General features: G+C 44.6%; 1 protein-coding gene and 1 long non-coding RNA gene across 14 annotated transcripts in view; one reads left to right on the top strand and one right to left on the bottom strand.

The window, feature by feature from the left end:
- RCBTB1 (RCC1 and BTB domain containing protein 1) overlaps window positions 1–1,736 on the bottom strand; it is a 103,888-nt gene extending 102,152 nt beyond the window's left edge. For 6 of the 13 annotated variants that reach the window (XR_005034040.2, XR_005034041.2, XM_036932559.2 and 3 more), the window contains exon 1: window positions 1,589–1,736. The gene's annotated coding sequence lies outside the window, so the exon portion shown is untranslated. Of the gene's footprint in view, window positions 1–980; window positions 1,015–1,585 lie in introns of all 13 variants that reach the window. The other 7 variants (XM_057494567.1, XM_057494568.1, XM_036932557.2 and 4 more) reach the window with 4 other exon arrangements.
- Window positions 1,737–1,803: 67 nt separating this feature from the next.
- LOC130681427 (uncharacterized) lies at window positions 1,804–20,767 on the top strand. Its single transcript, XR_008994574.1, has 2 exons — window positions 1,804–2,164; window positions 19,559–20,767. It is a non-coding gene; the product is annotated as an uncharacterized LOC130681427 (long non-coding RNA).
- The last annotated feature ends 2,592 nt before the right edge of the window (window positions 20,768–23,359 follow it).

Here is a 23,359-nt window from a genome sequence, read left to right as displayed (position 1 = left end):
TAAAAAGTGTATCTGATACTAAAAAAATATAGAGGTATCCCCAGCTATTAAATTTAGATAGTTTGCTACCCAATGCTTGGGCCTAGATTCTAGACTTCCTGAGAGCCCTTGTTTCCCAGGCATGACTTACTGTTTACTGTAACACACACAGAAGAAATAGTATAATAATAATAAAGATCTTTGCCCTTCAGTTTCATTTTCCCCACTGGGACTTTCAGATAAAGGACATTGTCTCAGATTTCCCAGTTTGAGCTGCATATTATTAAGACCAAGCTAAACTCTTGCTGGATTATACAAGCACTCTTTAATTTAAAAAGTTAAAAAATTTTTGTTTTAAGCCTCAAAACACGATAGCTCTGGTTTTCATAACTGTTTTCTGAAGTTCCCAGAACTTGATCATTTGGATCACACACACAAAAATCACTGTGGAAGAAATCTCCTTAACGATTTATTTCCCTCCTCTTTGAGAGAAACAGACTAGAGGGTAGAAGGGACCTGTCTAGAAGTACTAATAGACTGGTATTCACACAATTGATTAAAAGATATCCATCTCACAGATTAGCTGCATATCAGTAAAATCTATAGTACAAACTGAATCCGAAAACAGTTCAAAGAGGTTAAATTCTCCCATGTTGCACTTCATTATGGATACTTTTTAGTTTAAAGCACACTGAAAACTGCCATTAGGGTTAAATCATTTTCCACTCCTTTCAGCATTTTATATCTTGATGTTTTGATGTTACTATCCAACAACACACACCAATTTCAGAAACTCAGTTTTTGCTTCCAAAGGCTATAATCCCGCCCCTCCCCCCGCTAAAAAGAACAGGCCAAAGACAAGATTATGAATTTGATGTGGTTTTTAAAGAGCATTATAATATTGCTTTATAAAATCATAATCCCCAGCTGCAAGAGTTCTGCAGCCAATGACTTGGGAGTGTCTCACATGGAAATAAATATAAAGAAAAAAAAACACTTACAAAAGACCAGAACAGAGCGGGCCTCATTGGTCATCTGAAAGAAAGCAGGTACTTTATCCCAGGCAGCACAAGAGAGATGTCATTTCATTCAGTTCACTGCACTCCTGTATAAAGCTGCGCTCCCTACTAAGTGAATACACTTATGTGGGTCCAGTGTTGTCGGGGAAAGAGAATCACTGAAGAATATGGTTTGCAACACATCAACGTCTCGGAGGCGAAGCAGATGCTAAAATCTGGGAAGGGACGAGTGGGGAGGCTGAGAGTCGAAGGGAGGTTTCTTCTCCGCAAAGCAGTGCAGAGAGCACTGACAGACGTCACATGTGGGCAGCTCGAAAATAGAGAGGAGGGAAAACTTTCCCTAGCTTCTCCCATCCGTCTCTCTTCCCTCGGAAAAAACACTAGCTGACATGCTAACAGTGCCGGGCCACCGCCCCCATCACCGGCCCGGGCGCAACGCCGGGAAGCTAAGGACCAATGCCAGCAGAGCCGGCAGACAGGAAGGGCGCGGGAGTAACGGGACACGAAGGCCCGGCCCGTGGGAGAAGGGAGCTGGGAGACCGGCAGGGGGGATGCGGCCTGCCAGCCCGGGCCAGCGCCCCCACGACTACCTGCGAGGCCCGCCGCTGCCGCGCGCAGTCCAGCTGAGCCCAGCCGCCGGGAGCGCCGACGGATCTTGGAAGCTCGCCAAGCGGGAGAATGGCCAGCCGGCGGCGGGCCGTGGACCGCCAAAGGGAGGAGCGGAAGCGGGAGCGGCGCCGGGGCACAGGCGCGATCACGTAGCCCGGGCCGCCTCACGTGACCCGACGCCACGCGCGGCGCCCGGGTTCCCGGATCTAGCCTCCTTCCTACCCGGTGTGGCGCCCATGTCCTGCTGGGCCCCAGGCCCGAGCGCCGGGAACTTCTCTAGAAGCCGATTGGCCGACCAAGCCCAGCCCCCGGGCTCTGCGGAGAGTCGCGGCGGAGCTCAGTGGCTGCCGGCACTCAAAGGCTTTTGCCTCTCAGGCAGTAGAGATGTGCGAGGGGCTGGCTCCTGCCGCCTCCCCTGATGGCTTGGCCATGGGGAGGGTCCGCCAGACACCCGAAGGACCTAGGACGGAAAAGCGACCGGAAACTCTCCCTGCCGCCGTAGTGACGCCGGGGTTCTTGTTCACGAAGCTGAAGAATGAGCTTCACAAACAGTTAAGGTAGGAGAGCAAGGTACAGGCTTTTATTTAGAGATAAAGTGAAAGAACAGAGCTCCCGGCTTATACCAGGAGGGGACAAGAGAGTCTGTGGTGGTGCGTTGTTTAGGGGATTTATAGGCAGTTGAGAGACCAAGAGTTAGGGATGTGGATTTACTAGATGGTCTCTAAGTGTTTATTTTCAAAAAGACACTAAGTTTCTTATCAGTTTTCTAGACTATTTTGTGGAGTTAACATAAGAAATTTACTGTTTTGATCTTTTCTCAGATTAGCAGTTTCTTGGTTTGGGAGTATATCAGTCAAGGCTGCTTGTTTTGCTTTCAAGGTGAGCTGAGTTACTGACTTGATTAGGGCTGGAGGAGGAAAAGCAGCATCTGGGTAAAGTTAAAGATAAACTGGGCCTTTTAGCGTGCTAAAGTAAATTTTACAATAGCCTCATTTAATTGATATAAACAAGACATGGGCTATGCTGGGGTATTTCTTTATCTGAGAGATGTTCAAACATTCCTGGCCAGGTTATTCCTGGCTTTTAGTTTTAACTAATCTTCACTGAAGAATGCTTATATTCCTAGTTTAATATTTTACTTTAGAGAATTAATGTGACTCTTTAATTGTTTAATATAGAGTTTTAGTAAGTCTTTTTCCAGAGGCCCTCACCCTACTCTGACTACACCCAAGGTCCCTGCCTCAGTAGCGCGCCCCGCCTGCTTTAGGCACTTCCCAGTTGGTGCTGCCTGGGATAAAGGGCCTCGGAGCAGCGCCTCGTATTGCTCCAGAGACCTGCCCCTCCACCACCTTGTTTACCATGCTGGTGGAAAGGCACTTCATCGGGGATAAGGAAGGTGGTAACTGGACGGGATCAGAAGGAAGGAGGAGGTGAGGCAGAGGTACCTCAGAAGCAAGCTGTCAAGATTCGAAGGTACTCCACCCTTTTCTTATATGAGTAAACTGAGGCCAGAAGAGGGATTGATTACTGCCGCTCCTGCCTTAATCTTAAACACTGGGCTCTCTGAAGTCTCCCAGTTGGCTCCACAGGTTAAATTCCAAACTTCCTGGCATAACCTTCCCATCTTGTTGAATGCACTTTTCCCATTTGTGCTTACATGAATAAATAGAAAGACATTTTCTGAGTCACCAAACAGCTCAGCTAATCTAAAAGAAGTGCTAATCTACTAAAAGAAGCCTATTTTTCCTCCTCTTTAGGCACTTCCTCAACACTAGGCTCTGGCTACAGAGAATTCCCATTTTCCTTGACTACTCAACTCTCTTTGGATTACCTACTTTCCCCCCAAATTACCTTAGTTTTTTTGCAGTTGTTTATTCTTTTGCCTGTCTGAATTACCCTGAATCACTATTCTCTCCTCTCCTAAAGACAACCAGAGTCAGACGGTAGTTAAAGCAGTAAAAACAATTTTTTACAATTGCCATCGTTTCTGAATAGCATCTCTTTCTACTGCTTTAATTACTGTCAGGCAGTGGTTATCTTCAGCAACATACCATAGTACGCATCAGTCTCCTCACCTTTCAAATTCAGGTCAAATGCTACCTACTCTTGTCTTCCCTGCATCCTCTTCTCTGATTCAAGTTCACTCAGTGTCACTAACCTTCCCTGATTTCCAGGACACCTTATATATTCCGATACATAAATCTCACATTGCCCAGAAATGTGCTGTACATTTCCTGTAAGAGATAAATTGTCTTCTCTACATTATAAATTCTTTGAAACAAGACTGCTGGGCTTGGTACGGTGCCCTCAATATCCACTGAATGAGGGTCCATGTGGTAGACCCTCAATATCCACTGAATAAAGGAGTTTGATTAATGTTGTAGCAATTCAGTGAATTTACTAAAAATTCTGTAAGCCTACTTTGCTCAAAAACCTGAAGTCAGTTTCTTTAGGCTCATAGTAGATCAAAAGAACTTCTGTAAAGCATGTTTGAGAAAAAGACGGTGAGTTATGGTTTATGTCCTCAAATTTTCTGAGCACTGGCTGCTTATCATTTGCCAGATGCCATACTAAGAGCATCTTGGAGAGTAAAACGTTGAATAAGACATGGTTGCTGATCTCACAGAATAGGTAATCTGGTTCCTTAATCCAGTACAGAGTGAAAAGTGTTGTAATACAGGGTGCTAAGTGAACACAAATGAGGGACCACAAATTAGGTGACTGGGAGAAAAAATCCTGGGAAGGTGAAATTGGAGGACAGGTACAAGTTGGTGAAGAAAGGAGATGTCTTGCCAATGGGTTTCAGCCCCACACAAGTGCACTATGGGTTCACTGAGACCAAAGAAATGATAGTGGAATGTTCTTAGGGTGAAAGAGTTTATGCCCAACTTTATTCCCACGGTGGCATGTCAATCACTAAAAGCACATCCACTCAGAGCGAGTCTGCATGCAGCAAGCTGGTCTCTGCCTCTGGGCCTCTCTACCTCTGCAACCGTCTCAGTCTCTGTCCTCCATGCTGCCACCACTCTGGTCTCTTCTCTGCTCTCCTGTAGCCTTGCAGCAGCTGTGCCACTGTGTTGCTCAGAGCACTGGTTGGAGCTCTTTATATAGAGTCAATAATGACATATTGTTCATATGTGTGTAGTGAGCAAGTCAACCAGGGTCAGGTGAGAATCCTGGTTATAGGAACCTTCACTTTCTCCACACATATTTATTAGTATTAATTGGCCCAAGTAGCTTTCCATTAGACAAATAGGTTCTTCACCTAACTGGCCTGTACACTAGTGCTAGGTGGTTTTTATTACTTTCAGCACCTAAAGTTCTCTGTAATTACTATCTAAAAATAGCAAAATTACGTGTTTCAAATAAGATTATTGTGGGTAAAATTGCAATATTTCCAGAATCTCTCACCTGGCCTTAGTGCCTCTCCATATCAATAGGTGTTTCCAAGGGGTGGAGAGAAGTAGGCTATCTCCCTATCAATAGGTGATTACCAGGGTGAGCGAGGGCTTATCTGGACTTGAGAGGTTGGGTGGGGCCTCTTCTTCTGCAGCTGGGTCGTGAGAGACGCACGACAACTGCTTGTAAGAAATAAACAGGTTTCTCCCATTTTATTTCTCCCTTTGACTGATTTCAGTTTCAATGGTATTTTGCCCTGGTAATTTACCCCCCTGAGTTAAAATTATTTTAAAGCATTCTAAACTTTTTCTACAGGGCAAAAAAATCTCAACTGACAGTAATACTTTAATGAAGAAACCAGGCTGTACCTCCAGAGGTGGGGAAGGACTTCTATTTATGTTCCTGCTGATACTGACTATGCCAGTGTGAATAAAATGAGAGTTCCTGTGGCCAGGATTCTCACCTGGCTGTGGCTGTGGTTGACTAGCTCACTGCACATCTGTGGGCAATACATGGCTGTTGACTCTATAAAAAGAGCTCCACCCAGTGCTCTGGGCATGACATGGTGGCAGGGCTGCAGGAGAACAGAGGCTGGAGTGGTGGCAGCGCGGATGACAGAGGCCCAGAGGATGGCTGTGCGGGAGGACTGTGCAGATAGGCCCAGAGGATGGCTGTGTGGGACAACTGTGCAGAGGCCTGGAGGATGGTTGTGCAGGACGGCTGTGCAGACAGAGAGGCACAGAGGCAGAGACCGGCTTGCTGCCTGCAGACTCACTCTGAGTGAATGGGATTTTAGTGACTGACCTGCCACCTGGAAATAAAGTTGGGTATAACCCTTTCACCCCAAGAATGTTTTGCTGTCATTTTCTTTGGTCATACTGAATCCATAGCGAACTTGCCCAGGCCTGAAACCCATTAGCAAGACAGCCGGTTAAAAACCTAATCAAATACAGTTAATGTAAGGTTCAAGGGGGAGTAGGAATGGAAGAATGATTCTGATCACTCTTGTGGACTTCAGAATTTCATTTCAAAAGTTAATCTCTCAGTAGGTACAAAATTATAACACCACCTTTGCTCTCTTTGCTCAACTGTGCTCTTCCTCTGTGTCAGTTTGAGCAGGTGTGGGTCAGCCAGTTCAACTCCACTTCCTTCAACTGGGCTGTCTAACTCCTGATCAGACACCTCTTACACAATTTTTTTTTTTGCCAAGAAAATCTTCTGGTAGTGTTCCTTCCTTAAAGGTCTCTTAGGTGGACATTTGTTTTTCATAGGTCACTGGAAATTTCTTGATAGTGGGCAAGCAAAATTAAAGGGGATTTCAGTTACTGGCTAAAAAACTTGAATATTATTTCTTCTGAGAGAATGAAAACAGCTGGGAGCATCCAGATTATCTCCACCTGTTTTCCCCTTCTCTCTTCCTCCTCTTGGGATTGGTCAAGATTAAGAGGAATAAGCCAGAGAATCAACAACTCTTGTAATGGCTAAATAGAGAACATTTAGTTCACCAAATAAGATTGCTTACCTGTTTCTGTAATACACAGTTGGGAAATCTGTTTTGACAGTCTCAAAAACAATGTAATTATTTTTGAGACTCAGGAATGCCATAGCTGTTTTAGGATTTTGCAAGTGTAAATAACATACAGAATTTAACTAGGAGATCCCACCTTGATTTTCAATGAGCTTAACTAAACAGATAAACATGATGAGTCACTGTGGATAAAGTGAAGGTTCCTGTGGCCGGGATTCTCACCTGGCCCTGGTTGGCTCCCTCATTACACACGTGTGGGCAATACTTCCTTATTGACTCTATAAAGAGCTCCGCCCAGTGCTCTGGATAACACGGTTGCATGGCTGCTGCATGGCCACAGGACTGCAAGACTGCAGAAGAGCAGAGATGAGACAGCTGTGGGGGGGCAGATAGACCTAGAGGCAGAGACCAGCTTGCTGCATGCAGACTCGCTCTGAGTGGACAGGATTCTAATGATTGACCTGCCACCATGAGGTTAAACTTGGGTATGCACCCTTTCACCCCAAGTACATCCCATTGTCATTTTTTGGTCTCATTGAATCCATAGTGAACTTGTCCGGGGTTGAAACCCATTGGCAAGACAGTCAACAAATTTTATAACCTCAGTCATTATCCATCAGACTACTTGGGGGATTCTCGGGGTCTGGGGCTTGCCTTTGAGGTTTTGGAGCAATGCGAAGATAAAGAAGGCAGTGTCACATGGACCCAACAGGTTTCTCAAGGCCAGACATATCTGGGGTGAAGCAGCAGGCAGCTGTCCTCATAGAACAGTAGGGGAAGGGAGGGTGCCTTTCCTATATCCCACCCCTTTCTATAGGACAGCAGCCGCCTGCTTCTTTCTTGCACACAAAGCAGAGTCCTGTGCCCAGAGCCCACAGAAACAATATAAAGAACAGCAACAGACAAGGAGGCCATATACCCCAGTAGCCACTATGGTTAGGAACCACCGACAAGTGGGACCAAGCTGTGACCACCAAGTAGACAGGGGGTCTTGGGATAAGACTTGTATCTGAAACACTTCATCATCCACTTCCTGGAGTGCAGCTTGTATTTGCTGCTGGTGGTCTGACATATAAACACAGCAGTCAACGTGCAGTAAAGCACAGGTGCCCCCTTGTGCAGCTGTGAGTATATCCAGAGCCATTCTGTTTTGTGAAGTCATCTTCCGCATTTGGGTGTCATCTTCTAGCAATAGGGCTAGTGAGGATCTTGTTACATTCAAGGCATGAGCAACATGCTATGCCAGGGCTTCTATTGTAATTCTACATCTATAGTGCTGGCTCCTGGAAGGAAAATAGCCAGGGGGTAAAACCACCATGTTGTCCATTTTGGGTGATGCCAATGGGAATATATGGCATCCCAATTATGTGTGGGCCATAGCAAGATTTGCAATACCTGTCCTGATATGTAGGGGTGGCCCCACGTTAAATGGCCTGTCCAATTTGCATGGAGATAGGACCAGCCATATTCCCCACATATCCAAATGTTTTCTCCCAGCAGGGGATCAGTCGGCACAATGCCCACTTGGGTGTGAACATCCCACCAGCACTTAGGGGTGTGATTAACACTGACATTGGCACACAGTTCTCTGGGTAACTGGACAACCATGTGGCTGGGTATGGAAATCTGTTCAATGCACAGCGGAGTTATAGTTTGCAAGGTTACATGTAAACTAGACATCCATCCCCACCAACTATACACAGTACTGTCCCAAGGCAGAATGTGTGCTGATTGCCAGATCACCTGATCAGTTTCATGCCATCTTGCTTCACATTCAGCATCACTGTGATTCCATGCTCAAAGGCGTTCCCACGCAGACAGGTTGGCGGGAGCAATTTTCCATGTCAGTCTGGCAGTGATTTCTGTAGGCAGTTCTATACACACCCAGCAATGGGAGACATTATGTACCTGGGCAAAAGTATGGGCCCATGCCACCATACTATTGCTCTCTGTCAAACTGGGTGAGAAGACAGAGCAGACAAAAGGCACCATCAGTGGCAGTGGCAAGTCCCAGTTCTCTGGGAGGATACAAACGACCTTGTCATCTTTTTTTCCCCTTTTAAAAAAATTTTTGGCATCATTGATGTACAATTACATGAGCAACATTATGGTTAGTAGACTCCCCTCATTATCAAGTCCCCACCACATACTCCATTACAGTCACTGTCCATCAGCATAGTAAGATGCTATAGAGTTCTCTGTGTTGTACTGTCTTACCTGTGTCTCTCCACTACATTATGTGTGCTAATCATAATGCCCCCTTTTCCCCCTTATCCCTCCTTCCTACCCATCCTCCCCAGTCCCTTTCCCTTTGGTAACTGTTAGTCCATTCTTGAGTTCTGTGAGTATGCAACTGTTTTGTTCCTTCAGTTTTTTCTTTGTTCTTGTACTCCACATATGAGTGAAATCATGATACTTGTCTTTCTCCACCTGGTTTATTTCAATGAGCATAGTACCCTCTGTCTCCATCTATGTTGTTGCAAATGGTAGGATTTGTTTTCTTTTTATGGCTGAAAAATATTCCTTTCCGTATATGTACCACGTCTTCTCTATCCATTCATCTACTGATGGACACTTAGGTTGCTTCCATTTCTTGGCTATTGTAAGTAGTGCTGTGATAAACATAAGGGTGTATATGTCTTTTTCAAACTGGGCTCCTGGATTCTTAGGGTAAATTCCTAGGAGTGGAATTCCTGGGTCAAATGGTATTTCTATTTTGAGTTTTTTGAGGAACCTCCATACTGCTTTCCACAATGGTTGAACTAGTTTACATTCCCACCAGCAGTGTAGGAGGGTTCCCCTTTCTCCACATCCTCGCCAACATTTGTTGTTGTTTGTCTTTTGGATGGTGGTCATCCTAATTGGTGTGAGGTGATATCTCATTGTGGTTTTGATTTACATTTCTCTGATGATTAGCGATGTGGAGCACCTTTTCATGTGCCTGTTGGCCATCTGAATTTCTTTGGAGAAGTGTCTGTTCAGCTCCTCTGCCCATTTTTAATTGGCTTATTTGCTTTTTGCTTCCTGAGGTGTGTGAGCTCTTTATATAATTTGGATGTCAACCCCTTATCGGATATGTCATTTATCAATATACTCTCCCATATTGTAGGATGTCTCATTGCTCTCCTGATGGTGTCCTTTGCTGTACAGAAGCTTTTTAGTTTGATACAGTTCCACTTGTTCATTTTTGCTTTTGTTCCCCTTGCCAGAGAGATATGTTCATGAAGAAGTTGCTCATGTTTATGTCCAAGAGATTTTTGCCTTTGCTTTTTTCTAAGAGTCTTACAGTTTCATGACTCAGATTCAGGTCTTTGTTCCATTTTAAGTTTACTTTTGTGTATGGGGTTAGACAATAATCCAGTTTCATTCTCTTAGATATAGCTGTCCAGTTTTGCCAACACCAGCTGTTGAAGAGGCTGTCATTTCCCCATTGTATATGCATGGTTCCTTTATTGTATATTAATTGACCACATATGTTTGGGTTAATATCTGGACTCTCTATTCTGTTCCACTGGTCTATGGGTCTGTTCTTATGCCAGTACCAAATAGTCTTGATTACTGTGGCTTTGTAGAAGAATTTGAAGTTGGGAAGCAAGATTCCTTATGCTTTATTCTTCCTTCTCAGGATTGCTTTGGCTATTTGAGGTCTTTTGTTGTTCCAAATGAATTTTAGAACTATTTGTTCCAGTTTGTTGAAGAATGCTGTTGGTATTTTGATAGGGATTGCATTGAATCTATAGATTGCTTTAGGTAGGATGGCCATTTTGACAATACTAATTATTCCTATCCAAGAGCATGGGATGAATTTCCATTTGTTAGTGTCCTCTTTAATTTCTCCAAGAGTGTCTTGTAGTTTTCAGGGTATAGGTCTTTTACTTGCTTGGTTAGATTTATTCCTAGGTATTTTATTCTTTTTGGTGCAATTGTGAATGGGATTGTTCTCCTGATTTCTCTTTCTACTAGTTCTTCATTGGTGTATATTAGTGCCACAGATTTCTGTGTTTTAATTTTGTGTCCTGCAACTTTGCTGAATTCAGATATTAGTTCTAGTAGTTTTGGAGAGGATTCTTTAGTGTTTTTAATGTACAATATCATGTCATCTGCAAACAGTGACAGTTGGGCTTCTTCCTTACCAATCGGGGTCTATTTTATTTCTTTGTGTTGTCTGATTGCTGTAGCTAGGACTTCCAGTACTACATTGAATAAAAGTGGGGAGACTTGGCATCCTTGTCTTGTTCCTGATCTTAGGGGAAAAGCTTTCAGCTTATTGGTGTTAAGTGTGATGTTGGCTGTGGGTTTGTCATACATGGCCTTTATTATGTTGAGGTACTTGCCCTCTATGCCCATTTTGTTGAGAGTTTTTATCATGAATGGATGTTGAATTTTGTCAAATGCTTTTCATCATCTATGGAGATGATCATGTGGTTTTTGTCCTTATTGTTGATGTGGTGGATGATGTTGATGGATTTTTGAATGTTGTACCATCCTTGCATCCCTGAGATGAATTCCACTTGATCATGGTGTATGATCCTCTTAATGCATTTTTGAATTCAGTTTGCTAATATTTTAAGTATTTTTGCATCTATGTCCATCAAGGATATTGGTCTGTAATTTTCTTTTTTTGTGGTGTCTTTGCCTGGTTTTGGTATTAGAGTGATGCTGGCTTTATAGAATGAGTTTGGAAGTATTCCCTCCTCTTCTGTTTTTTGGCAAAGTTTAAGGAGAATGGGTATTATCTCTTCTCTTAATGTCTGATAAAATTCAGCAGTGAATTCCGACCTTGTCATCTTGTGACAAAACAGTGGCTGCAGGGGCGGTTTCCCTGGTCTGTGATGCCATACCAGAGTGCCTGAATAAAATGGCAGAGCATCAGGTTCAGCCTTTAACAGAAATTGTGGTATTGGCCACACTTGCACAACCAAAGTCCCTGCCAGTATGACTGCTGCCCTCTCTGGCAAGGAAGCAGTCAGTTTAAAAGGCCACTTTCCTATCCATGGGGTAACTTGTAACCCATGGGTCAGCCCCTCCCCCATACCTCATACAATGCGGCCCACGGATGTCCTTCAAACACCAAGGTCCATGGCCACGTCCACTCCTCTGTACAACCAGCGTACATGGGGCAGGAAGGAGCAATGTTTCTTCCAGCAACTGTGGCTCCAACTCTTTGGGGTCTTGTTTCAAATATTTTAAGACACATGGGTAAGCTACCAACAACCTCTCTATGGGACTTTCCCCCATTTTCCTTGGTTGCTCACTTAGCAAGCATACTGCTATGGCAAGTGCTTAACCCACTGCGTCCATCCTAAATGTTTCAACGTGTCGTTTAATAGCCTATTATACCTTTCTATCATTCCAGCAGCTTGGGGTAGATAGGGCACATATAATTGCCATACAATGTCCTGTAGTTGAGCCCATTCTTGTATCTCCTGTCCTGTAAAGTGGCTCCCTTGATCATTGTTGACCATTAATGTGTGCCCATAACTGACACATAAGTGCTCCAAAGCCTGTTTAGTAGTGTGTTGGGTAGCCTGGGCCACGGGATGGGAAAAACCCAATCCTGTAGCGATTTCCACTGATGTGAATGCATATTTACATCCCTGATTACTGGGCAAAGGCCCTATGTAATCTACTTGCCACATCTGTAACAGTTGTGGTGGATGAGGGAGCTGTCCCTCTTGCATGGATACCTGACAATGATGCAGCTAAAAGGAAGTGCATTGAGCACATGCTTGCACCACTTGTTTTGTGTCAGCAAATGTCAGAAATGTCAGCAAATGTCACAATGGAATGTGCCACCTCTGGGCAGCTTTACACATGGTTCTAGGGCCTACATGCCCTAGTTTCCTATGCAATCATGGCCCTATGTCCGTAGGGGGCAGTTCCTGGAGCATACAAGCCCTGGCCAAGGCATCAGCCATGTCATTCCCAGAGCTTAATGCTGGGCAGTGTCCTGACACATGATGTATCAGGGCACCTTCCTTTAACCCACGGGTCCACAGGTCCTTCCTCATCGTTTGTCCCCACAGTGGGCGATGGCTGATCCCCCAGTCCTGTGCTGCCCACTGAGGCAACCAGACAATGAGGCCCCAAAACACAGCCCAACTGTCAGTACAGATGGTTATCTGACCTGATTCCCTAGTCAAAACAAGCCACACCGCCCATAATTCAGCCCATTGACTTGATTGCCCTACTCTGGACTCATACCAGAGCTCTTCCTGTACGAGCTGAATGGTGATGGCCACCCATGTCAGTGGATGGCCCTTTGCGGATCCATTTGTACACCAAGCCTCTGCTGGTGGCGTCCCTGTCCCCTCCTCATAGGGGCTTACCGTTGACACTTCCACACTCGGTAAGGTGGATGCGGGTTCAACCGTGAAAGTTAATGGTCCCAGGACTTGCAATTCCTGTGAGAGAGGGCATTTAGAGAATCTAGCCCATTCTAAATAGGCTCCCCACTTTGTCAGGGTGGGTGTCTGGGCAACCCCAGTCCAGGGAGCTGTAGCCCAGGCTCGCACCCACCGCTCAATCAGGAGAGCAGTAACCACCTGTACTGCTTGCATTCCAGTGATTCCTTTAGTAGCCAGTAAGGCAGCATACACTGCTGCCAGCTATTTTTCCAACAGCAAACAGCGAGTCTCATCTCCTTTCCACAACTGAGACCAAACCACAACTGAGACCATAATCTTATTGGGACTTTATGGGCCCCATGCTTCTGCCATAATCCCCACCTGTACCCATCCATGCTGGCAGACACTAACAGCAGGAATGGTATGGAGAGGTCAGTGACTTGCAGCACCTGGGCCTGAGCCACCTCTCTTTTTGTCTCAGCAAAAGCCTTTTCTATCTCTGGCGTCCAGTCCCACATTTCCCCTTGTTTTATAAGGTGATGCGGTGGCTTCAACAGCATGTCAAAGTGAGGGATAGACATTCTCCAATACCACAACAGGCCTACATATGTTTGTAGTTGCCTAACAGTTTCTGGATGGGGGTACTGTTGCATATTATCAATCACTGCTTCAGGTAACTCTTTTGTCTTACCCAACCAGACAACACCCAGGAACCTGACAGAATAACCAGGTCCCTACACCTTGTCTTCGTTGACAGCCCATCCCCACCCATGGAGGGTCTGGTGCAAACTGTGAGCCGCAGCTTCTAGACCTGGAAGAGAATCAGAAGTCAACAGTATATCATCTATATAATGGAACACTTGAACTGAGGGTGGATGAAACCAGGTGGCCAGGTCACTAGCCACCAAGCCGTGACACAAAGTAGGACTGTGCAAGTATCCTTGTGGGAGAGCATTGCATGTCCACTGCCAGCCTTCCCAAGTGAAGGCAAACTGTTCTTGGCTTCCCGGTGCAATGTCAATGGAAAAGAAGGCATTAGCTAGATCCAGCACAAAGTGATAAGTCCCCAGAGTCACAGTCAGTTTATCCATCAAGTCAGTAATGTTCAGTACTCCAGCATGCAGCGGGGGAGTTCCCGATAGTCCACCATCATTCTCCAAGTGCTGTCAGGCTTCTTCACAGGCCACGTGGGTGACTTAAAAGGGCTGCGTGCTGGGTGCATGATGTGTACTTCCTCCAACTGCAAAATGGTTCGGCTGATTTCTTCCTATTCACCAGGCAGCCAGTATTGTTTAATGTTCACTATGCGGGTGGCTTGTGGAAACACTAAAGGTACGCTGTGGGGATGACCTCGCTGCACTATTTTCACAATACATGCAACCAAAACTCCCCCAGAGTCATCTGCATTGTTAGACCATGCAGTACATCCACCCCTACAATGTATTCTGCTGTTGGAGATACATAAACCGCATACTGATGTGGGGGCATGCACCCAATTCTCAGAGTCAGAGTCACTTGCCACACCTGCACTGTTTGCCCACCATACCCCTCTATGCCTGCAGAGGGGCCCCAGAATCTATCTGGGTGGCCATGAAGGAGGGTGGACTCAGTACCCATATCTACCAGCGCCAACACCCTCTGTATATTCTGTGGGGACCAGTGAATAGCAAGTTCAAGGGCCTCTGGTCCTCTGGTGTCCCAGTATACTGAGTACGTTGCCCCACCCCTAGTTGGGAAGGAAGTTGGTCAGCACATCCAGTGTGGGTTCCTGGTACACCACAGTGCTCGCCCCCACCTGCTTTGGGGGCAGTGGGCAATAGCGTTGGTCTGGACGCAACTGCTTCCATAGTACCATCAAGACCTCCAAAGGCTGTCCATCAATATTTCACGAACCAATCCAGCAGCCAAAAGGTCAGTCCATACCTGTTTGTGGCTCACTTTCAGCAGTCCTACCATGGCTGTCCCTGGCGCTGTTTTCACTGTGGCTGTTTTAATTTTTTTTCCTTTGTGCTGCTTTACAGTGGTAGTTCTCATTTTGGTGGCTTGAGGTTACTTTACTTCTACATCTCCCAAGCGAGCTAATGCTGATGCCGCCTCATCTATTAGGTGGTCAGTGTATGGCACTAGTAATGCAGTGATAGCTCCAAAGGTACCTGTAGGACCATTGGCTAGAACAAGATCTTTCATACTGGGCATTAACAGTTCCTCATCTGGACTGCAGTAATGGGGAGCAGACGTCATTTGCCTGATACCCATTTCACAGAGCATGTGCACCAACTCCAGACATGTGCTCCACTTTGTTACATGCTCCGGCATGTCCCCTGGGGTATCCCACACTGCCTTTGCTGCAGCCATTAACCAATTAATCGGGGTCTTAGTGTTAGTGTGTGAGTCTGTGCACCTAGGGTCCTGCAGTGTGCACTGCAAAGAGGGCACAGCTGTCGTGCTGGTGAGCTGCGACGCCTCAGAGGGTGAGAGCTCAGTATTCTCAGTGCCCTCATCCCACAGCCACAACAGCCAGGCAAGCACAGATTCCCCCAAATGTTGCTTACACTGCTTGGACAAATCCTGCAGTTCCATGGCCGTATATGTCATTTACTGGATGCCCCCACACACACCTGTGGGTTCTTGCACCTCCATGCATTGATGCATAGTGGGGAGAGCATGCAAAACCACTGACTGTGCCAGTCTCAGGGCTTTCTGCCCATCATGATGGGCAGTACTCACCAATCCCCGTAACATACACATCGCTCCAAGTTTTCCTTCCATTGGAGACTGTGCACTCGCTGCTGCAAATCTGCAGTTTCATGAGCGGCACTGCGGATGACCATCAGGAACATCCACACCACTCGCCCAGCTGACTCCTGGTTGGCCTGAGGGACTAGGGACTGTAGCGTTTCCAACCCCATCCATATAGCCTCTGGAGTCAGCTGTATGGACTCCCAATCCTCTGGCACCGCCCACACAGTCAAGTGCACTGCCACCGGGTACCAAATAGAGACTGGGAACCACATCTCCTTTCCCCACCCCCCCATGTCCAGAGGAGTTGAAGGACTATTGCTCTCGTGACCACCTACCTCATCCTGCTTACAGTGCCAAGTGTTGGGGTCTGGGGGTTGCCTTTGAGGTTTTGGGGCAATGCAAAGAACAAAGAAGGCAGTAGGAGTCATGTTGGATGCTGAAACAGGCCATTTTATTCTGCACACAGCTGTACTTATACTGCTAATTCATGGTTACATAAGTGTTTTAACATGCACATGCATATGGCCTTCATGGCCAGGCATCTGGCCTTCAAGTCCCTTATCTATCTCCTTTCCCATGGGTACAACAAATTTCTTAAGGCCAGGCATATCTGGGGTCAAGTAGTGGGCAGCTGACCTCATAGAACAGTAGGGGAAGGGGGGCAGGCCTTCCCTACAGGGATATGCTCTTATATTTGGGATAAATAAACATGGCATAAAATGGGGCAGGACAGGGGGTGGTTAAAATAGAAGTAGTAATGGAGAACTGAATTTTTATTCTAAATCCTCTTACCCTCACCCTAAGAACCAGCTGAATTCCCTTTGCTCACCACATACATTAAATAAACAAGTGTCTTAGCCCGGGCTAAAGTAGACTACTCTGCTGATTTGTATCTTTACCTGTGCTGAGGTAGATACAATGCTGAACAGGTGGCATAAAGAGATAAATCTGCTCTGTTCCCTAGACCAGGCATGAGACCACACCCTTACAAGCACAGCACCTTTCACATCTGTATCACTCCCCATATAAGATCACCTAATGTATAAAAGAGATCCAATATACTCTGTTTAGAATTACTTCCTTGTCCTTTGTCACATGAAAGAGCCTCTTAAATGTGGAATTTCTACACCATCCATGTGAACTGACAGTATTTGTGGGGAAAATTAAAGCTCCTATGGCCAGGATCCTCACCTGACCCTAAACTACTTGATGATGTAACTGGCCTGCTGCTAGGCTACTGATTCCATGCCCATAGGGAATAAGCTACTATTGACTGAATCACTATATAAAGAGGTGGAGGCAGAGACAGAAGAGGATTTCAGACCTGCAGACTGTTGAATACAGACAAAATTCTAGTGCTCAAACTATTGCCAGTAGAGCAAAGCCAGATGTTAAATCCTTTTACCGCAAGAACATTCCATGGTCATTCCTCTGTCTCACCGAATCCATAATGAACTTGCCCAGGAGTGAAACCCATTGGCAAGAAAAGGAATAATGAAGCCTATCACCTTCCAGGGAGCAAGAATTCTAACTGCAATTGGCTATGAAGCAGGAAAGATGCTCTGGATGTTAGTACACATCATGAAGACTTCTTGGAATGACCCCAGGATGGGGATGGGGGTAGTAAGAATATTCTCAGCTGGAGCTTGCCTCATGATTTAGAATATTAAAGGTAAATTTATCTGGGACAAACAAAATGACACTATGAGAAAATGATTAGACAAATCCAAAATGAGGGAAAAGCACACTCCTAGCCTTGGTCTCTTGAAAAAAGTTAAGTCTTGGCAAAAATGGGAAGAAAGTTCTAGGTTAGAAGAGACTAAAGAAATATGATTCTCAGATGTAATATGTGAACCCTGATGGAATCATGTTTCTGGCTTTTTTTAAAGCTATAAAAGATGTGGAGAATCATAGAAATTTCCTATGGACTGAATATTAGGCATGATGGGATTACATTATTTTTTAGATAATAGTAATATAATGACCTTATTTCTAGGAGTTGCATATAGTATTTAAGGATAGTGTGTCATGAGGTTTGCAAATGTTTCAGCAAAAGAATACTGTAAACATGCATATCCATAAAAAAAGCAAATATGGTAAAATGTTAAAAGAAAGAGTTCTCCTCTTTAAATTTTGAAACTTTCATAGTAAAATGTTAGAAGGTGGGATGAGATGTGACCTTTATATTCCAAACTAGGAAAGCAGGACATTTCAGTAATTTATTTATTCAAAAAATTCATATGAACATCTACAACATGCTAAGCACTATAGTAAGCTTGGGTATATATTGGTGAATAAAATAGTACTGGTCTCTTTTGTGAGTGTTATGCTATACCATTCTATCTCTCCTTTAAGACTGAAGGACTTATTTACCCACTTCCTGGATAGGCTGTACCCTGACAGTCTTCTTCAGTAATTGTGTTGGCTAAAGAAACTATCTTACCTAAGGTCATACACCTAGCCTGCAACAAAGACTGACTGATGCAGGATTGTTAAAATCTGACTCCATCCCCTCAACATGGGGTAATTCTAAAGAGTCATCCCAGCTTTAGAACTTCCCACAGGTTTGGCTGAGGGCTGGTTGACTGTACTGCAGCCCATTTCTCTTTCTGCCTAATTTTGCTTCTATCCCTTTTCTCCACATGTCCTGAGAATATCTGCCATTGAAGAGGCATTAAACACCCAAGTAGAATGACTCATGGAGTCGGTGTCAGCCAACTTTTTCATCAGCCAGGCACAGAGAAGACATGAGAGCAGGGAGGAAAGCTATACATGGAAACAACAGCATGATCTCCCCTCACAAAGGTCAACCTAACAAATGATCAACCTGCCAGCAATAGAAACCATTGTTGATACCCAATTCTACACTATCCCGTAAAGATACCAAATAGCCACTTGTTGGAAAGGTGACTAGATTGGATTCCCACCCTGGATGGGGCAGTCATTTATTTTAACATAAATAGACACATATTCTGTGGGTTTGCCTTCCCTATCTTCTGGGTCTTAGCCAGGGGCTTATATCATCTTGATCCACCATGAAAGCATTGCACTATCATTGCATCTGACGACAGAACCCACTTTACAGCAAAGGAAATGTAACAGTGGGCACATGACCATTCCCTTACATGGTGTACCACCCAGAAGCTATTGTTCTAATAGCAATGCAGCACACTGTTAAAAGCTTGGCTGAAGTTCCACCTTGGAGATGATACCTGTGAGGATAAAGTGCTACCTTCCAGGACACAGCAATGGTCAATCACCATTATATGGTGCTGTATTCCCAGTAGGAGGGTAAGTAGGAGTAGGATCAAAGGCATGGAGGCAGGAGTATCCCTGCTTACCACCAAGCTCACTGACCTACTTGAGGAATCTGTGCTTTTCATCCTCACAGCTGTAACTACAAGTTTAAAGCCTTGGTTCCCAAAGAAGGAACGATTTCTATCAGTGGGCACAACAAGAGTCTTTACTGAACCTTAAGCTACACCACCACCCAGGCACTTTGGGCCCCTCATGCCAAGGACCAGTGGGCAAGAAAAAGATCCTGATTGGCAGTGGGAAGGTGGGGGTGGAATTGGGGAGTTGGATTCCTAGCATCGAGAGGCACTAGAGCTTCTGTTACACAATGGAGGCAGGAAGGCATATGTTTGGCACCCAGATAACTTGAACAATTTTAGTACTGTATTGAGCAATTTTGATGGCAAATGGATAAGTGCAGCGGGTGCTGCCTGAAAACGCATGGTAAACAAGAACTGGAGCTCATTAGTTTTGAGAGTCTGGGTGACTCACCCAAAACTTCAGAGATGCTAGTTAACAGAAGAATCTAAATGGGCAGCAGAGGAGGGAAAAGATGAATATTGACTACAGTCTCAATACCAGCTGTAGCAGCAGGGCCATATAGTTCATCTTACTAACCTCCTTTTTATAACATTTCCCAGGGAAAGAGGCCCCACAGCAGAATTCTGAAGGAGCTACTCCCAGAACTCATGTAGAGAAAGTGGATTCTCAGAAGGCATCAACCATCCTGGATGTCATACTGCCCTGCTCAAGCCACAGCCATCAGCTTTGGTGGCTTCAGTTGAAAAGAACTGCTTTGCTCAAAGTTAGGCCCCTTTCTGAGCAGCCAGCATCCACTGACTGATGCCCATTCTACTTTCTTTTGTTTAACAGGTGTTGATTATAGAGTACTCCCTAATAAATGTCCTGTGTGCTAATCTCCATTCAAAATTGAATTCCCAGGAAATCGTATCTGTGATGTCTCCCTAGTGTAGATGGACAGTTTGGAGGAGAAGATAACAAATAAGTAAATTTGTTATTTGTACCCTGAAGGAAATGAACAAGATACAGTGATGGTAAACAATGGGAGAGTCATACTTGATGACACTTAAGCCAAAAACTGTACAGCAGGTCCAAGTCAGCCATGTGAGGAGCAGGTAGGAGAGTGTATTCAGGAAGAGAAACATCTTGGATAAAGGCTCATCCCAAAGTGCTCAGTATATTGAGCTATCACATAGAGCTTTGTAGCCTTTTAATGGATTTTATTTCAAATGCAGTGTGAGGGTTTTAAGGATTTTTAAACAAGGAAATAAAATGCTGGGATTTACATTTTTTAAAATTGCTCTGATACAGTGTAAAGAATAGACTGGAAGAGAGGAAGCCATTAGAGAGGTTACTGCAGCATCAAGCAACATGACCACCTGAAGTTTGCCTCTTCCCTCTAAACCATGTCCCAGGTGCCCAAGACCATAGAATTCCCTGCCCAGAGAGTGCAAACCTACTTCCAGGACTTTCATGGGCCTCTTCCCTATGTCTAACTCCCTAAGGACAGAATGTACACCCTTAAGGCCATGAAGCATCCAGGGAGTGGTCTGTAGGGCTGGGAAATGGAGTGTCCACAAATGTGTGTGAAGCCCCTTATATTGTGGGATGAAGCCAGGATTGGAAAGCAAGGAGGATGAGCTGTGAGGTAATCTCTACCTACCCTGACACATTCCAATATGGAAACAGAAGGATTCCAAGAATCCTAAATTTGAGGCTGGGCCATCCAGGCATTAAAAATTTATATTTGTCAAGAAATGAGGACAGAGCATATTTTATTGAACAAGTTGTCAGCTTTTTTTAAAACATAAAATGTTTTTAGACATGTGTGTGGGCTTCCTTTTGTAATTTTGCTCTGGGTTCTATAAATGTCCAGAATGGGCCTGAAAGTCACATTACCTGCAAAGAAACAGTATGTAGACAAAACTGGCTTCCTATCACAGACATTAAATGGCAGAGGACAATGGAACAATATCTTCAGTATGATGGGGGAAATTACCTGTTAACCTAGAATTCTCTATCCAGTTGAACCAGCATTCAAAAGTGAGGATAAAATAAAGACACTTCAAAACCAAGACTAAGAGAATTTCTCACTCACAGACACTGATAAAGAAGAAAAATCCAGGAGGAAAGATCAATGATGAACAAAGAAATAAGTAGAACATTGGTAATCCTAAGTAAACAATGACTTAAAAAAAGATTAATTTTTAGAGGATAAGCACAGGGTGACTAGAATATTATGTAGCAAACTGAAGATGAAAGACAAGATTCAAGAGTTAAAACATTTTAAGGGCCTTATGATGAATATATGGAGTTAAAATTGTTTAGCTATAATTTTTAATATTTTAAGGAAAATATCTTAAGCACATAAGAAAGAAAAAAGAAAAATAGGAGGTGGACAAGATTCAAGATGGTGGCATGAGAGGTGACACAGAGAACTCCACCCAAAACCACAGATAGTGTGAAAATATAGTTAATACAACTAACCCTAAAACAGCAACAGGAAAGGAGGCTGCACCAGACTACATACAGAACTCACAAACAGCAGACTTCACAAAATGGTAACGTACCAAAGCCTTGATCCAGTGGGACCCAGGACCCTCCCCCACCCCAGCTCAGCGTCAGGAGGAAGAGAAACAAGAGCTGGGAAGGGGTGGAAGCCTGGGACTGCTGAACACCCAGCCCTGGAGATTTGCTTTGTGAGCAGAAACCTACATTGTGTGGTGCTCTGGAGAATGGGGAGCTGAGACAGGCGGAGTGTTTGAGAGACAGATTCTGGCCATTTGTGGAGGATGGGATCCACACCCGGCTGCTGTAGGATGAGGGGCAGACAGGTGGTCTGATAGGCTTCCTAGCAGCGAGAGGGCTGCTGAAGGGGTAGGGTTTGCACGGAGCTTGCTGCACGGGAGAAGGGGAAGGGGGACAAGGTTGTCTGGATGCACTCTGCCCAGCAGATTGGGAACTTTGAGGAGCTTAAGATGCTCCATCACTCTGGGAGGCTACTCAGATCTGAGGCCCCCCACAGTGATATGCAGCCCACTGTACCTTCTTTCTGGCCTGATGGCACTGGCTTACAAACAGTAGTCACTGCACTGGTATCAGGTGAGTCAGGGAGACCCTGCCTACGACACGTAGAGATGCAAAGCATGGAGGCTTACACCTGTGTGCTCCATCCACTGGCTCTGATACTGGAGACAGGCACAGTAGATGGGAATCAGGAAATGGATGTTTCCTCCACCCAGGCACCAGCTCTGCTCCCCTATGATCCCACCCTTACTCTAGGGGCCAGGCAGCTCCAGAGACTGGAGCTTCTGGGCACTAGAGGGCACCACAGAGAAATATGGAATGTCAAAAGAACATGGTTCAGATCCAAATCTCACAAACCCCAGGAAAAGAGCCACATGAAACTTAACTCCCCAATCTTCCTGAAAGAGTTCAAAATAAAAATCATAAATGTGCTTACTGAGGTACAGAAAAATATTGAACAACTCAGGGAAGAATTTAACATGGAGATTCAATCATTAACAAATTCCATATCTGAAATGAAACATACAATGGAGAGATTTAAAAGCAGATTAGATGTAGTAGAGGAGATGGAAAATTGAATAGAAATTAGAGGAGAGGAATATAAAGATGAGACACAAAGAGAAAAAAGCATAAGAATGAAAGAATACTGAGAGAACTGTATGACCAATCCAAACAGAACAATATTTGCATAGTAGGGGTACCAGAAGAAGAAAAAGAGAGAAAAAGGGATAGAAAGTGTCATTGAAGAGGTAATTGCTGAAAACTTCCCCAATCTGGGAAAGGAGATAGTCTCTCAAGTCATGGAGGTGCACAGATCTCCCAACACAAGGGACCCAAGGAAGACAACATCAAGACATATAATAATTAAAATGGCAAAGATCAAGGATAAAGACAGACTTAAAAGCAGGTGGAAAGAGAAAAAAGATCACATATAAAGTAAAACCCATCAGGCTCTCATCAGATTTCTCAACAGAAACCTTACAGGCCAGAAGGGAGTGGCATGATATATTTATTGCAATAAAGCAGAAGGGACTTGAACCAAGAATACTCTACCTGGCAAGGTTATCCTTTAAATTTGAAGGAGGGATTAAACAAATTTCAGATAAGCAAAAGCTGAGAGAATTTACCTCCCACAAACCACCTCTACAGTGCATTTTGGAGGGAACACTATAGATGGAAGTATTCCTAAGGCTAAATAGATATCACCTGAGGGATAGACAAAGAGTACAGAATATGAATCATCACCAACAAAGAATGGGGGAGGAAGAAAAAGTAGGGGAAAAAAAGAATCTTTATGTTGTGTTTGTAATAGCATATGAAGTGAGATAAATTAGACCATTAGATAGTAAGGGAATTACCCTTGAACCTTTGGTAACCACAAATCTAAAGCCTGC

This window comes from Manis pentadactyla, chromosome 17, assembly GCF_030020395.1.
Source record: "Manis pentadactyla isolate mManPen7 chromosome 17, mManPen7.hap1, whole genome shotgun sequence".
Classification (NCBI taxonomy): domain Eukaryota; kingdom Metazoa; phylum Chordata; class Mammalia; order Pholidota; family Manidae; genus Manis; species Manis pentadactyla.
Note: the sequence above shows the minus strand (reverse complement) of the source record. Positions and strands in the feature narration are given on the sequence as shown.